We start from the raw sequence: 16,865 nt of genomic DNA, 5'->3' as shown, positions 1-16,865 counted from the left end.
TAGGTAAAACTGAAAAAACTGAGACAATTCTTTTTGGGTCCAGACCTAAATTGTGTAGGTCCTCTGAAATCAGACTGGAATTAGGTGGTGAGGTGCTGACTACTAAAATATCTGTTAGCTACCTGGGATGCATCCATGATGTAAGATTGGGAGGTGTGAGCATGGCCATTAAAGTGCTAGGGAAGAATAATAATTGCGCCAGAGGGGATGGCTGCCGTATTACGGGCTCCTAACCAACTGTGCTATTTTGTTAGTTTTTTTGCATTGTTTGTAACTCATTTTGTACATAATGTTGCTGCTACCATCTCTTATGACCGAAAATAACTTCTGGACATCAGAACAGCAATTACTCACCTCAAACTGAACAAAAAAAATGTATTTAATGAGTTCGACGTGAATGATATACTGCTTTGTCAAAACAAGGACCAAATCCCCATCAGTAGCGTAAAGAAAAGACGGAGAAAAGGGGGAGGAGGGCGGGGTGCCATGTAAGAATTCGTAAACGAGTAGGTAAACCACCACTAACCAATTCACATACTGCCCCAACAGATCCATAGATGACACAATCTCTATCGCACTCCACACTGCCCTTTCCCACCTGGACAAAAGGAACACCTATGTGAGAATGCTGTTCATTGAATACAGCTCAGCGTTCAACACCATAGTGCCCACAAAGCTCATCACTAAGCTAAGGACCCTGGGACTAAACACCTCTTGGCAACAATACATCTACCACGCTGTTCCTCAACACTGGGGCCCCTCAAGGTTACGTGCTTAGTTCCCTCCTGTACTCCCTGTTCACCCACAACTGCGTGGCCAAGCAAGCAACACCATCATTAAGTTTGCTGACGACACAACAGTCGCCGACAACGATGAGACAGCCTATAGGGAAGAGGTCAGAGACAACAACCTCTCCCTCAATGTGAGCAAGACAAAGGAGCTGATCGTGGACTATAGGAAAAGGAGGGTCGAACAGGCTGACATCAACTGAGCTGAAGTGGAGTGGGTCGAGGGTTTCAAGTTCCTTGGTGTCCACATCACCAACGAACTATCATGGTCCAAACACACCAAGACAGTTGTTAAATATGGGGGCGAGTACGCCCCCATCCTCATCGATGTGGCTGCAGTGGATTTTTTTTGTCTATGCACACTAACAGGACTCTACACACTCACGCACACTGACACACCAACACACCAACACACCAACACACACACACACACACACACACACACACACACACACACACACACACACACACACACACACACACACACACACACACACACACACATGCTCACACCCTTAATTTGCTAACACTAACATAACATGCACACACATTTATACTGACTAATTTATACCACTGCTGCAACTCTGTTTGTCATATATCCTGATGCCTAGTCATTTTACTCCTATCCATATCTACCTCTATCACTCCAGTCTCCCTGCACATTGTAAATATGGTACTGGAACTGACCCTGTATATATCTTACTTACTTTATCGTGTTCTTCTTATTTCTTATTTTTATTTGTTGTGCGTTCTTGTTCTACCGTATGTTGTTTTTACTATTACATTGTTATTGATTATTGCATTGTTGGGTTTAGAGCTTGGAAGACAGGCATTTCATTGTACTTGTGCACGTGACATTAAAACTTGAAACTTGAGTTAGGGACAGTTTCTGTCTTTGTAGCGTTCCTCTTCTCTCGTGCAGGGCCTAATTGAGAACCTCTGCTTGGTCATTACTGAGTATGTTTGTTTATGCTGCTAACCACGCAACACATATCAGTGAAAAACACCTCCAGACTGGAATCTAATTCACTCCTCACTGTAGTGTAGAAGTGAGTATTGTGCACTTTCCTGCACTGGAAGATCATGTTAAAGAGATTTTCCAGTACTTTTGTATACTTTTTAACCAGTAGTTCTGAAAGTAGTGCTCATGAGCCATGACTGGTCACCTAAAATTGCGTACTACGTCACACATGTGCAGATATGTGCACCATGTCATTGTTCTCTCGCCCGCTCTGCTGTGTGTGCATAATGTGACTCTTTCTAGCTGTCACTCAAATGGTGAGGGGCTGAAGCTCATTGGCTAGAACTCGAATTGCTAGGGGGCTGTGACACAGAGGTGAAAATGTAGGGAAAATGGCGCAGCTTGGCTTCCAGAAACACAGTTGTTTTCAAACGAGTGATTTCGCGGCTCACTGAGGAAAGACAGTAATTCTGATCATAGATTATGCATGTATGAACTACACATGGACACATCCAGCCCAAAGCGGGAGGTTTAAAAAAGGTTTAGTAGTTGCCAAAGTTCCGTAGCATGTCTTTAAGAGAATTATCTCTGGACCAGAAGATAGATGATCTCACATTATGAAAAACAGAGTTAGATAATGGAGGAGGAGTGGATGAGCAGTGGCCTAATTATTACATCTCTCCACAGGAGAGGGAGGGACTATATCAGTCTACTCATCTCTGTAATCTTCTTATTTTCAGAGCCATTCAGAATCACTGGATATCATTTCAATTCCATTCTATGCTTCATCATAATCCATTTGTGATTTCTGGCCTCATCATAAATAATGCATCTAGGCTAAATGGTGACATGTAACCAGATCATCACCACGAGTTGCCATGTCAGCCATTCAGGAAACTTAATCAGTTACATAGTAGTAACACTTCCTGTAGAACAATATTCCAAGTAAAATTCCCAACACCCAAATTACAGATAAAATCTATTATAGTCCACCATGGCCTTTAGGACAAATCCCAGGAAATACCTTTGCTGCAGGATGTATAAACCCCACGCCCTGTAAAGTCTATTTTTAAATATCTGACCTTTTCCGCATCATCAATTCTCCCTGTTTGACCCCTAGTGTTAACAGACCAGGGGCTAGGCTACAGGGCGGCAGGTCTGGAATGAGAAACACAGGAAGGACCAGGGAAGGGACATTTTGCATACTTCCAACCAGGGGGCCAGGGAGCTAGGTGGCCAGAGACCCAGGGGGCCACAGAACGCTAGACAGCCAGACAGCAGGGAGCCAGGAGGCCAGGGAGTTAGGGGTCCAGGGGGGCAGAGAGCCAGGGAGCCAGGGGCCCAGGGAGCCAGAGAGCCAGGGGGCTTGGGACCCAGGGGGCTAGGGACCAGAGAGCCAGGGAGCCAGGGGACCAAGAGGGCCAGGGAGCCAGGGGGCTAGGGTCCCAGGGGGCTAGGGACCAGAAAGCCAGGGGGCCAGAAAGTGAGGGGGCCAGAGAACCAGGAGCCCGGAAGGCTCTATATGAATCCCCCGTAGTGTTCTTTAATGACTATCAAAACAAGTGGCAGGGTCTGCTGAAAAAATTACTATCCTCTCTTCTCCATGTGACGCTGCTGCTCTGTTTACTAGAATTAGGATCCCTGTAAGTGAAGAGGAGGGGGGGCAGTCTGGGGCTAGTCTGGATCTGGGTCTGAGAGGGAGAAAACAGTCTGGGGCTAGTCTGGATCTGGGTCTGAGAGGGGGAAAACAGTCTGGGGCTAGTCTGGGTCTGGTTCTGAGAGGGGGAAAACAGTCTGGGGCTAGTCTGGATCTGGGTCTGAGAGGGGGAAAACAGTCTGCGGCTAGTCTGGGTCTGGGTCTGAGAGGGGGAAAACAGTCTGGGGCTAGTCTGGATCTGAGAGGGGGAAAACAGTCTGGGGCTAGTCTGGATCTGGGTCTGACAGGGGAAAAACAGTCTGGGTCTGGGTCCAGTTCTGAGAGGGGGAAAACAGTCTGTTTACTAGAGTTAGGATCCCTGTAAGTGAAGAGGAGGGGGGGCAGTCTGGGGCTAGTCTGGATCTGGGTCTGAGAGGGAGAAAACAGTCTGGGGCTAGTCTGGATCTGGGTCTGAGAGGGGGAAAACAGTCTGGGGCTAGTCTGGGTCTGGTTCTGAGAAGGGGAAAACAGTCTGGGGCTAGTCTGGATCTGAGAGGGGGAAAACAGTCTGGGGCTAGTCTGGATCTGGGTCTGACAGGGGAAAAACAGTCTAGGTCTGGGTCTGGGTCTGGTTCTGAGAGGGGGAAAACAGTCTGGGGCTAGTCTGGATCTGGGTCTGACAGGGGAAAAACAGTCTAGGTCTGGGTCTGGTTCTGAGAGGGGGAAAACAGTCTGGGGCTAGTCTGGATCTGGGTCTGAGAGGGGGAAAACAGTCTGGGGCTAGTCTGGATCTGGATCTGAGAGGGGGAAAACAGTCTGGGGCTAGTCTGGATCTGAGAGGGGGAAAACAGTCTGGGGCTAGTCTGGGTCTGGTTCTGAGAGGGGGAAAACAGTCTGGGGCTAGTCTGGATCTGGGTCTGAGAGGGGGAAAACAGTCTGGGGCTAGTCTGGATCTGGATCTGAGAGGGGGAAAACAGTCTGGGGCTAGTCTGGGTCTGGGTCTGAGAGGGGGAAAACAGTCTGGGGCTAGTCTGGATCTGGGTCTGAGAGGGGGAAAACAGACCCTCCGATGGGGTTTGTTTGGATCTGGTTCTGGGTCAGGTTGGGTGAGATTAACTTTCCAGAACCACAATGGGTGTAGATAGAAGTGTGAATGACATGTTCTTTGCAAAACTCTGATCACAAAGGATCAGGGAGTTTTGCACATGTTCCATGACTGTGATACAGTATTATTTCATAGCTGGTCATCTTGAGTATGCATGGGGGAAATAATTAAATGTGTGTGTGCCGTCGTAATGACTTTCATCATCTTGGTGGTCTGAATGTTTTACCCACCATTACGTTATGTGTGTGGTTACAGCAACACAGATGATCTGGTAAGGCATTAAACTCCAGCGTCTGTGCCAACTCTGTTTCCCCCCACATCTTCCTACAACTCCTAATAAACAAAGTTGTGCCTGGAAGCGCTAAGTGCTTAGCATGTGGATTCAATGTGGGGTGCAGGCCGCCCAAACAGGCAGACCAGACAGGCAACCCAGACAAGCAGCCCAGACAGGGAGCACAGACAGGCATCCCAAACAGGCAGTCCAGACAGGCATCCCCAAAAGGCAGTCCAGACAGGCCTCACATGCAGGCCTCAGCATTAGCATGTTGGAGTTGAAAGTTGAAACTTTGACGCAAGAAAAGCAAAGCAAACATAAAGCTATAATTCAACTCTCATGTCGAAGATAATGTCTGTACATTACCCAGACACTATAGCACGACTAAAGAAGCACAGCAATAGACATGGAGTGAGTCTGCAAGTGACGGTGTGTGTAGGGACCACCAGGGTCGACCACAAACTATTTATGGTCAAGGCCACCGACGGGCTCTGCCGTCACTGCCATGGTTTGACTGCCACCACCAACTCTCCCTAGTCTGGCCATGAAAAACAGGGTTATTCCAGCCTCTCTCTCTCTTTCACTCTCTCTCTCTCTCTCTCTCTCTCTCTCTCTCTCTCTCTCTCTCTCTCTCTCTGTCTGTCTCTCTCTCTCTCTCTCTCTGTCTCTCTCTCTCTCTCTCTCTCTCTCTCTCATGCTTGTCACACGGATCTGTCTGATACTGCTTTTAGCCCTTACGGCAGGTAGGCAGCGACCTGGGCTGGGCCACACACACACTCATACATATGCATGCAAGCACGCACGCACGCACGCTCGCACGCACACACACACACACACACACACACACACACACACACACACACACACACACACACACACACACACACACACACACACACACACACACACACACACACACACACATACTATGTCTGTCTGTCTGGGGATAAAAGCCTGTCAGCACAGTGCCAGAGTATTTGGCTTGAGAGCGATTTACACGGATGCGAGGGTGATTTATTCAGCCCTGCACAAACACAGCTCTGTGTACATTTCACTGTTACGGGTATTAAATCAACACAGGAGAAACATACACACACACACACACTGGCAACGGGTCTTTTCTGCTTATTCATACTCGGCTAGGGTCTGCAGCACACACTCACTAACAAACACACACACAACTTGCACACACACACTGTTGGGTATCTGCCACACACGTGTGCACACACACACACACATACACACAGACGCCGACGTGTCTGACTGTATATGTCTAAGATTAGATGAATGTCTGTGATCAGTCCTCTAGCTGAGGCTATACTAACGCACTGGCACACCACAGCACCTTATGGAACCGGTCTCTTTCACTGGATGAGTTGTGTAGCCTGGTTCCAGATCTGTTTGTGCTGTATAGTCAACTCCTATTTGCATTGACAAAGACATTAGAAGTCATACTGAGCAAACAGCTCTGGGACCAGGCTAATAGTAAAGACCATAGGAGTTGGCCATAGGCCTACATCGTAAAAACAGATCTGGGACCAGCCTAATTTACTGTAACTTGAAGAGTTCGTATGAGAATAAGCAGGCAGGGTTCTCAACTACACAGTGCTGATTCTGTGAGGATTTAACAATACACTGCTGCATATAAAAATATAATAAACAACGATCGATTCTACATACTTAACATTTATTGAGCTGGAACTCAAGAGTTGGCCATGGTGCATCTGCAATGTTTCCAAGATGAAGTCAAAGAGAATTTATAACAAACCAAAGCTTTTATTTCCCTTCTCAGTGTGTGTGTGTGTGTGAGTGAGGGTGTAGCGTCAGTATGCATGTGTGTGTGTGTGTGTGTGTGTGTCAGTGTAAGTATGTGAGAGTCTCCAATGTGTATTTATAGAGTCAGTGCAAGAGAGTTAGTGCAAAAAAATGGTCACTGCAGGTAGTCCGGGAAGCTATTATTTCGCTATTTAGCAATCTGTTTTAGCAGTCTTATGGCTTGGGGGTAGAAGCTGTTCAGAGACCTGTTGGTTCCAGACTTGGTGCATCAGTACCGCTTGACGTGCGGTAGCAGAGATAATAGTCTGTGGCTTGGGTGGCTGGAGTCTTCGAGAATTTTTTGGGCCTTCCGTTGAGCGCTACGGGGTGATAGTCATTTAGACAGGTTACGTTGGTGTTCTTGGTGGTCTATGGTGGTCATGCATTCTGGTAATCCATCTGGCCCTGCGGCCTTGTGAATGTTAACGCATTTAAAGGTCTTACTCACATCGGCTACGGTAAGCGTGATCACACAGTGGTCCAGAACAGCTATTATGATCCTGCAATTACTATGCCAATGTGGGGCTCCTGAGTGGCACAGTGGTCTAAGTCATTGCATCTCAGCCCTTGACATGTCACTACAGACACCCTGGTTCAAATCCAGGCTGTATCACAACCAGCTGTGATTCGGAGTCCCATAGGTTGGGGCACACAATTGGCCCAGTGTTGTCCGGTGTTGGCCGTCATTGTAAAATAAGAATTTGTTCTTAACTGACTTGCCTTATTAAATCAATAAATAAAATATTGAGCACACAAACATTATCCCTTTTGGAGTATCATCAAGTATCATTATCTTATGAAGAGATGCAATAAATCACCTAGATATGATTTCACTTCAGATAGTTATGTCATAATGAAATGTCATTAATGAGCTGACCAAAAAGCTGCCAACCAAAGCAGTGAGTGACTGTTCTAGCCACTAGGTGACACCCATACCTTGATTTCTACTCTGAGTGCTTTCCCTTTCCCTATTTTCCCAAGAAACACACACACACACAGATGAACACACACTTGGACACGTACACACACACACACACACACACACACACACACACACACACACACACACACACACACACACACACACACACACACACACACACACACACACACACACACACACACACACACACACACACACACACACAGCATTCCATAGTGTTTCAAACACAAATGTTTCTGTTCTCAGATTCAATAATAACTTCCACATGAACGGGGTCACACTAACTCAACCCCCAAATGTATTGTACATAATCCCTGCCTGACCAAGTGACAGTTAAAACCTCTCATGCATGACACTGTAGGAGACCACTCTGAAGTCTGAGAACGGATAAGTCTGTTCTCCCCTCTCTGAGAAGACAGGCTTTAAACAGGGCTGTGCTGGGATCAGGAGAGAGAGAGAGTTAGAGAGAGAGAGAGAGATATGCTTTTCTTTCCCCCATACAGCCCCCCAGCTGTGGCCACAGTGACAGATTACAAGCCAGCCTGTCTGTGTAAGTGTATGTGTGTGGCGTGCATGTGTGTGTGTGTGTGTGTGTGTGTGTGTGTGTGTGTGTGTGTGTGTGTGTGTGTGTGTGTGTGTGTGTGTGTGTGTGTGAGAGAGCGAGGGTTGTCCTGCTCTTCCTCCATCTGACTGATATTGAGCCTAGAGCATACCACAGAGGCACACTATAATACAAGCATCCATAGAAAGAGCATGGGAGACATGCTTATGCTGATGTTGACTGTACCTGTCACGACTTCCACCGAAGGTGGCTCCTGTCCCTGTTCAGGTGGTGCTCGGCCGTCGTCGTCGCCGGTCTACTAGCTGCCACTGATCCTTTTTTCCTTTTCGTTTAGTCGTGTCTGTTTTGTTGTGCACCTGTTCCTTGTTTGGGTTGATTAGTGTGAGTATTTATATTCTTTCTACCCACTTTGTGTCGTGCGGGTTTATTTTCGTTTCCCTGTTTATGTTTTGGAAACGTTTTTGTTCATATTTTTTTCATTCAGGTTATGTCCTTGGGATTTCGTTCTTTTGGTCATTGTTGGACTGTGTATTTTTTGTCCGGTGCCTGTATGGTTTTTTGATGGACTTTATTAAACTCTGGTTTCTGGAATTAACTTCTCTCCTGCGCCTGACTCCTACACCCATCTCTCGTAGAGAGACATTACAGAAACACGCACCTGAATTATGGAGTCAGCAGGAGCAGACGCGCCTTCCCCATCTATGGAACGGCTATGGACCAGGTACTGTCGAAACTGGAGAGACGGGAGAGGAGTGGTATCGCTACACCATCCTCCGCCACTCTTCAGCCTGCACCACCACCCTCTCCAACGGTATCCAGTTCCAGCGGGGTTCGACTCGCACTCCCGAGGGAGTACGATGGAGCGGCTGCCGGGTGCAAGGGGTTCATGCTTCAATTTGAACTTTACCTGGCGACCGTTCGGCCAATTCCTTCGGGAAAGGAGAGTGTTAACGCCCTCGTCTCCTGCCTTTCTGGAAGAGCCCTGGAGTGGTCCAACGCAGTTTGGGAAGGTCCAGACTCAGTGAGGCAGGATTACAGCAGAGTTCACCCGCCGCTTCCGGGCTGTGTTTGACCATCCACCAGAGGGTAGAGCGGCGGGTGAACGTCTGTTTCATCTGAGGCAGGAGACGAGGTGCGCACAGGACTTCGCACTGGAGTTCCGGACCCTGGCTGCAGGCGCGGGGTGGAATGAGAGGGACCTGATAGACCATTATAGGTGTAGCCTACGAGAGGACGTCCGCGGGGAGCTAGCCTGTCGGGACACCTCCCTTACGTTGGACCAGCTCATCGACATGTCCATTCGACTGGACAATTTGCTGACTGCCCGTGGGCATCCTGATCGGGTCCTGCTTGTTCCACCTCCCAGCCCACCTGCTCCGATTCCCATGGATTTGGGAATTACTGCTGCTAGGTTGACCGGAGGAGGAGCTTTCTCCTGCACCAGTTGTGGTCGCAGAGGACACACTGCTAACCGGTGCTGGAGGAGCTCGTCAGGGAGTCGAGAGGGCAGGCAGAGTGCTGCTCGAACACCCCAGGTGAGTTCGCACCAAACTCACCTGTTGGTAATATGTATGTGTATGTTTCCTTCCCTGAATTTTCCCCTGACTCCCAGCATAAGGCGCTAGTAGACTCAGGCACAGCAGGGAGTTTTATTGATCGTGGGTTCGCTAATAGGTTAGGGATTCCCTTGGTTCAGTTGGACCAACCCTTCTCCGTGCACGCCTTAGATAGTCGACCATTAGGGTCAGGGCTGGTCAGGGAGGCCACGGTTCCACTGGACATGGCGACGCAGGGGGCCATGAGGAGCGGATTAGTCTCTTCCTCATTAATTCTCCTGCGTTTCCAGTGGTGCTGGGGTTTCCCTGATTGGCTGATCACAATCCAAAAATTTCCTGGAGACAGGGGGCTCTAGAGGGGTGGTCAGAGGAGTGCTCAGGTAGGTGTTTAGGTGTTTCCATCGGTGCGACGACGGTGGAAAGTCCAGACCAAGTCTCCACGTGCGCATTCCCTCCGAATATTCCGATTTGGCTATCGCTTTCAGTAAAAAGAGGGCGACCCAATTACCACCACATCGACGAGGGGATTGTGCGATAGACCTCCAGGTTAACGCTGCACTTCCTAAGAGTCACGTGTATCCCTTGTCACAGGAGGAGACAGTGGCTATGGAGACATATATCACTGAATCTCTGAGACAGGGATACAGTCGGCCATCCATGTCACCCGTCTCCTCGAGTTTCTTTTTTGTGAAGAAGAAGGATGGAGGTCTGCGTCCGTGTATTGATCATCGAGGTCTAAATTCTATTACAGTGGGTTTCAGTTACCCACTACCTCTCATAGCCACGGCGGTGGAGTCATTTCACGGAGCACGCTTCTTCACAAAATTGGATCTCAGGAGCGAGAATAACTTGGTGCGTATCCGAGATGGAGATGAGTGGAAAACCGCGTTTAGTACTACATCTGGCCATTATGAGTACTTCGTCATGCCGTATGGGTTGAAGAATGCTCCAGCAGTTTTCCAATCCTTTGTAGACAAGATTCTCAGGGACTTGCACGGACAGGGTGTGGTGGTCTACATCGATGACATTCTGATCTATTCCGCTACACGCGCCGAGCATGTGTCCCTGGTGCGCAAGGTACTTGGACGATTGTTGGAGCATGACTTATACGTCAAGGCCGAGAAATGTGTTTTTTCCAAACCATCCGTCTCCTTTCTGGGGAATTGCATTTCCACATTTGGGGTGAAGATGGAATGTGACCGCATTACGGCTGTGCGTGAATGGCCGACTCCGACCACAGTAAAAGAAGTGCAGCGGTTTTTAGAGTTTGCCAATTACTACCGGAGGTTTATCCGGGGTTTTGGACAGGTGGCTGCTCCCATTACCTCACTGCTGAAGGAGGGTCTGGTGCGTTTGAGGTGGTCGGCAGAGGCGGACAAAGCTTTTGGTCGTATGAAGGCTCTGTTCACTGATGCTCCCATCTTGGCACATCCGGACCCCTCTTTGCCATTCATGGTAGAGGTGGATGCGTCTGAGGCTGGGGTTGGAGCTGTGCTCTCCCAGCGCTTGGGCACACCCCCTAAGCTTCGCCGCTGCACTTTCTTTTCTAGGAAGCTCAGTCAGGTGGAGCGAAACTATGATGTGGGGGACCGGGAGTTGCTGGCTGTGGTCAGAGCCCTGAAGGTGTGGAGACATTGGCTTGAGGGACATAAACAAACACTCTTTTCTCATCTTGACTGACCACCATAATCTGGAGTACATCCGGGTGGCGAGGAGACTGAATCCCCGTCAGGCTAGGTGGGTGATGTTTTTCACGAGATTCCGCTTCACCATCTCATATATACCTGGTTCTCAAAACACTAGGCTGACACACTGTCCCGTCTCTATGATACTGAGGAGCGTTCAATCGATCCCACTCCCATACCTCCGGCCTCTTGCCGGTTGGCACTTGTGGTGTTGGAGGTTGGCACGGACATCAAGCAGGCATCATGATCAGATCCCCCCCTCCACCAGGTTGTCCAACTGGTCGGAAGTACGTTCCGCTTGGTGTTCGTGATAGATTGATCAGATGGGCTCACACGCTACCCTCCTCTGGTCCTCCAGGTATTGATCGGACGGTGCGGGGTCTTAGAGAGAGGTACTGGTGGCCCACTTTAGCTAAGGACGTGAGGATGTACATCTCCTCCTGTTCGGTGTGCGCTCAGTGTAAGGCTCCTAGACACCTGCCTAGAGGGGAGTTACAGCCCCTTCCCGTTCCACAGCGGCCTTGGTCTCACCTGTTGGTGGATTTCCTCATCGATCTTCCTCCATCGCAGGAGAACACTACGATCCTGGTCGTTGTGGATAGGTTTTCTAAGTCCTACCGTCTCATCCCTTTGCCCGGCCTGCCTACGGCCCTACAGACCGCAGAGGCCCTGTTTACACACGTCTTCCGGCATTATGGGGTGCCTGAGGACATAGTTTCTGATCGGGGTCCCCAGTTTACGTCCCGGGTGTGGAGGGCGTTTATGGAGCGTCTGGGGGTCTCGATCAGCCTGACCTCTGGTTTTCACCCCGAGAGTAATGGGCCGGTGGAAAGAGTTAATCAGGATGTGGGCAGGTTTTTGCGGTCATATTGCCAGGACCGGCCAGGAGAGTGGGCGAGGTTCGTCCCATGGGCTGAGATGGCCCAGAATTCACTCCGCCACTCGTCCACTAACATGTCACCGTTTCAGTGCGTGTTGGGCTATCAGCCGGTCCTGGTACCATGGCATCAGGGCCAGACCGAGGTTCCTGCGGTGGAGGATTGGGTACAGCGCTCGAAGGAGACCTGGAGAGCCGTCCAGGAATCTCTTAAACGGGCTGGTGAACGGCAGAAGGTGAGCGCTGACCGCCACCGCAGTAAGGCTCCAGTATTCGTGCCGGGGGACCGGGTCTGGCTCTCGACCCGAAACCTGTCCCTCCGCCTGCCCTGCCGGAAGCTGGGGCCACGGTTTGTAGGGCCATTTAAAGTCCTGAGGAGGATAAACGAGGTGTGTTATAGGTTAAGACTTCCCCCTCACTATCGTATTAACCCCTCGTTTCATGTGTCTCTCCTCAGGCCGGTGGTAGCTGGTCCACTGCAAGACGCTGAGGTGCGGGAGGTCCCTCCGCCCCCCCTGGACATCGAGGGGGCACCGGCGTACACTGTATGGTCCATCCTGGACTCTAGGCGCTGGGTGGGGGGCCTGCAGTACCTAGTGGTTTGGGAGGGGTACGGCCCGGAGGAAAGGTGCTGGGTAAGAAGGGGGGACATCTTGGACCCATCATTGCTGAGGGAGTTCCACAACCACCGTCCGGTTCGCTCTGCGCCTCATCCTCCGGGTCGTCCTCGAGGCCGGTGTCGGCGTGCTGCGGGAGCCGCGCGTCAGGCGGGGTACTGTCACGACTTCCACCGAAGGTGGCTCCTCTCCCTGTTCGGGTGGTGCTCGGCGGTCGTCGTCGCCGGGCTACTAGCTGCCACTGATCCTTTTTTCCTTTTCGTTTAGTCGTGTCTGTTTTGTTGTGCACCTGTTCCTTGTTTGGGTTGATTAGTGTGAGTATTTATATTCTTTCTACCCACTTTGTGTTGTGCGGGTTTATTTTCATTTCCCTGTTTATGTTTGGGAAACATTGTTTTTGGTCATAATTTTTTAATTCAGGTTATTTCCTTGGGATTTCGTTCTTTTGGTCATTGTTGGACTGTGTATTTCTTGTCCGGTGCCTGTATGATTTTTTTGATGGACTTTATTAAACTCTGGTTTCTGGAATTAACTTCTCTCCTGCGCCTGACTCCTACACCCATCTCTCGTAGAGAGACATTACAGTACCATGTTGGGAGCAAATATTATTTGTGGATAACTTTAATAAATATAACATCCACTGCTATGTGTTGGTGCCTTTGGCTATCCTAAAATATTGAGATGAGTGTGTGCGTGTGTGAATCTCTTCAAAAAGATGTGTGATTATGAAGCAGTGGTTTGAACTGTATGAGCAGTAAGCACAGGTGCTTAGTTTCACTGAGAGACGTCAGTTAGCAATATATCCATCAATAATCTTAAACACACGAGACGACAGAAAAGGAGTGAAAGGTGACACTTTGGAGAGAGAGTAAACAAGGCGGCTCTCCCTTCACCCGTTGAGCAGAGCGCAAGGCGGCTCTCCCTTCACCCGTCGAGCAGAGCGTAAGGCGGCTCTCCGTTCACCCGTCGAGCAGAGCGCAAGGCGGCTCTCCCTTCACCCGTCGAGCAGAGCGCAAGGCGGCTCTCCCTTCACCCGTCGAGCAGAGCGCAAGGCGGCTCTCCCTTCACCCGTCGAGCAGAGCGCAAGGCGGCTCTCCCTTCACCCGTCGATCAGAGCGCAAGGCGACTCTCCCTTCAACCGTCGAGCAGAGCGTAAGGCGGCTCTCCGTTCACCCGTCGAGCAGAGCGCAAGGCGGCTCTCCCTTCACCCGTCGAGCAGAGCGCAAGGCGACTCTCCCTTCACCCGTCGAGCAGAGCGTAAGGCGGCTCTCCCTTCACCCGTCGAGCAGAGCGCAAGGCGGCTCTCCCTTCACCCGTCGAGCAGAGCGCAAGGCGGCTCTCCCTTCACCCGTCGAGCAGAGCGCAAGGCGGCTCTCCCTTCACCCGTCGAGCAGAGCGCAAGGCGGCTCTCCCGGAGTTGGGGATGTGACCGCGCAGGGAGAGACTGACAGACAGCGCAGCAGCAGCGGCCAGTCACAGTTCTCTGCGCCGACCAGTTGTCACCAAAGTGACAGGCAACAGCTGAGTCCATACATCTGCAACCCAGGGATCCTCCACACTTCGAAGTTCGACACATACACCCGCTATATTTTAGACCATATTGCTTCAAGTATTGAAGTTAGGTATTTTTCACAAGACCACAACTGACAAGGAAAGTAGCCTATTTGTGATCTTATCGGAAGGTCAGGCTAGCTAGACTTTGTTAATTTCCCATGTAGGCAAGGCTATTTCATTTCTGAAAAGCATTCATAATAACTTACAGGCCATGCATAACGGAGGCCTATTTGATATGTATCATAGAAAGCCCCTCTCAGACCTTTGCTAAAAAAAAGGCCGACACGTTTTCTGAGTCAACAGCAGGGCATTTAAATATGAGAGAGACTCTGATCGAAAATGTACTTCTCTAGATAAACAAATAGCACAAAGCTTATTGTGAATGGTAGCCTAATAAAGTGACTCATTCACTATTAATATAGCTTGCTCATGATAAATAATTTCATCAAATAAAACACACTTCACTGGGCAGCTCAATTCAGCCTCATAAAAGTTAAACGAAATTGCAATATAAACATGTTTCCATTACGCAACAGGCTATCATTTGATATTTGATACGCTGATACAAGGACGCAACATAAATGGTATCCTTACCCCCAAAGAGTTCAGTCGTGGTAAACAAAGAATCCAGAACTAATATTCCTTGATGTGTAGAAACGATTCAAGTTACGTCGCATTGGCATAGGATGAAATGTCCAGAAAGCGCACCGCTGTCCCGCAGACTTGTCCCGAACTGCGCGGTTAGATTCGTCCAAATGTCGGCGACTGCATGTTGTAGGCAAAACGAGTGAACTAGGGAGACTACTTTGTAAAAGTTAATCTATGACTGTCACAGCATCTCCTTATAAATTCACTAGCGCCCCGTTCGTAATAATGGGCTCAACTCGAGCCACACCGAAATGGCATTAGCATTGCTCTTTGCCTATTGGCTTAAACAAGCAACCCCCACCGAGAGAGAGAGAGAGAGAGAGAGAGAGAGAGAGAGGGAGAGAGAGAGGTGGACATTCTTAGTAATCTCGAGAACGTTGACGATTTTTGCCGCGAGTTTCACTCCTGCTTCCATTTCCACTGGGACTGCTCCAGAGAAAGTCTTTAATACTGTATCATAGATGTTAACAAAGTGAGTCATTGAGTGAGCTATAGCCTGCACATCTGGATAAAATCGAAAGCTTGTGCAGAGGATGCAAAGTAAATGTTTTGTTTTAGTTAAATTGCCTCAGCCCAGCCACATAATGGATTTTGAACATTTATGAAATCTCATGAAAATCATGGATTGGCCTGCAATTAATAATATCTCAATATCTCTCTCTCTCTCTCTCTCTCTCTCTCTCTCTCTCTCTCTCTCTCTCTCTCTCTCTCTCTCTCTGTATTCTCCCCAGTCCCATCCTAGTGACACACATCACCCACACTCCCTCCTCCATCACCATAAGAGCTTTATCGCAGGTGATAGAAACCAATCACTTTCACAGCCCTCTTGGTTCCTTTTACCACCAAAGAAGAATAAGCTACACATTCTTTTTTAAATGTTTTCTGCACACAGGTGATGTAACAGTACCCCTATTTACAGTCAATGAAAGGTAAACCAACAGTGCTTTCAGAAAGTATTCACATCCTTGAATTCTTCCACATTTTGTTGTGTTACAGCTGAATTGATTAGATTGAGTAGATTTCTATTTTTTTGTCACCGTTCTACACACCATATTTTCAAGCATAGTGGTGGCTGCATCATGTTATGGGTATGCTTGTTGGACGGGAGTTTTTCAGGATAAAAAATACATGGAATGGAGCTAAGCACAGGCAAAATCCTAGAGGAAAATCTTGTACGGTCTGCTTTCCACCAGACACTGGGAGATGAATTCACCTTTCAGCAAGACAATAACCTAAAACACAAGGCCAAATCTACACTAGATTTGCTTACTAAGAAGACAGTGAATGTTCCTGAGTGTCCGAGTTACAGTTTTGACTTAAATCTACTTGAAAATCTATGGCAAGACCTGAAACGGTTGTCTAGCAATGATCAACAACCAATTTTATAGAGCTTGAAGAATTTTGAAAAGAATAAAGGGGCAAATGTTGCACAAACCAGGAGTGGAAACCTCTTTGAGTCTTACCCAGAAATACTCACAAACCAGGAGTGGAAACCTCTTTGAGTCTTACCCAGAAATACTCACAAACCAGGAGTGGAAACCTCTTTGAGTCTTACCCAGAAATACTCACAAACCATGAGTGGAAACCTCTTTGAGTCTTACCCAGAAATACTCACAACTATAAACGCGGCCAAAGATGTTTATACAAAATATTGACTCAGGGGTGTGAATACTTATGTAAATGAGATATTTCTGGACTTTATTTTCATTACATTGACGGTATGAATATTTTCTGAAGGCACTGTACATGCACACTCTGAAAAAGGGCCATCGCTCAACTCTCTGTTATTGGATCAGTCAAATGCCTCTGGTTGATTGAAGTTTTAGAGTTAGTAAGCTAACCAA

General features: G+C 48.7%; 1 protein-coding gene across 1 annotated transcript in view; it reads right to left on the bottom strand.

Moving 5' to 3' along the window:
- LOC115197607 (prickle-like protein 1) overlaps window positions 1-15,256 on the bottom strand; it is a 74,929-nt gene extending 59,673 nt beyond the window's left edge. Inside the window, exon 1 of the mRNA XM_029759284.1 lies at window positions 14,968-15,256. The gene's annotated coding sequence lies outside the window, so the exon portion shown is untranslated. The remainder of the gene's footprint in view (window positions 1-14,967) is intronic.
- Window positions 15,257-16,865: the final 1,609 nt, after the last annotated feature.

The sequence above is a fragment of the Salmo trutta genome, chromosome 7 (genome assembly GCF_901001165.1).
Source record: "Salmo trutta chromosome 7, fSalTru1.1, whole genome shotgun sequence".
Classification (NCBI taxonomy): domain Eukaryota; kingdom Metazoa; phylum Chordata; class Actinopteri; order Salmoniformes; family Salmonidae; genus Salmo; species Salmo trutta.
Note: the sequence above shows the minus strand (reverse complement) of the source record. Positions and strands in the feature narration are given on the sequence as shown.